We start from the raw sequence: 358 nt of genomic DNA on the forward strand, positions 1-358 counted from the left end.
AGCATACAGAGTGATGCAGCTGTACGACTATCAACAGTGAACCATACTTCCTGCATCACCTGATATTTTGTTCAAACATTATATGTGTTTAATGATGAGACTTTAGTGCAAACATTCAGAATAATTGGTTCTCCAGGGACAGGTGACAGCGTGTCTGGCAGTAATGACCGTTACCCACTGCTAGTACCAGCTCTACTCAGCTCGGCTCGCGTGAGGTGAGCGTGGCTGGTCATCATAGCGATGCCGCAGGAAACTGTTGTGACCTAACACGACAAACACATAGAACGCTGAAAGTGTGTTTCTGTTGTTGCTTCTCGGCATGTGGCTGTAGAAGCTGGAGGCAGCAAAAAAAAAAAAA

At 45.5% G+C, this 358-nt stretch overlaps 1 long non-coding RNA gene across 1 annotated transcript in view; it reads right to left on the bottom strand.

Annotated features, from left to right (window-relative positions):
- Positions 1 to 208: 208 nt before the first annotated feature.
- LOC116689809 (uncharacterized) overlaps positions 209 to 358 on the bottom strand; it is an 8,926-nt gene continuing 8,776 nt past the window's right edge. Inside the window, exon 3 of the long non-coding RNA XR_004332104.1 lies at positions 209 to 287. This is a non-coding gene — a long non-coding RNA (uncharacterized LOC116689809). The remainder of the gene's footprint in view (positions 288 to 358) is intronic.

The sequence above is a fragment of the Etheostoma spectabile genome, chromosome 5 (genome assembly GCF_008692095.1).
Source record: "Etheostoma spectabile isolate EspeVRDwgs_2016 chromosome 5, UIUC_Espe_1.0, whole genome shotgun sequence".
Taxonomy (NCBI): domain Eukaryota; kingdom Metazoa; phylum Chordata; class Actinopteri; order Perciformes; family Percidae; genus Etheostoma; species Etheostoma spectabile.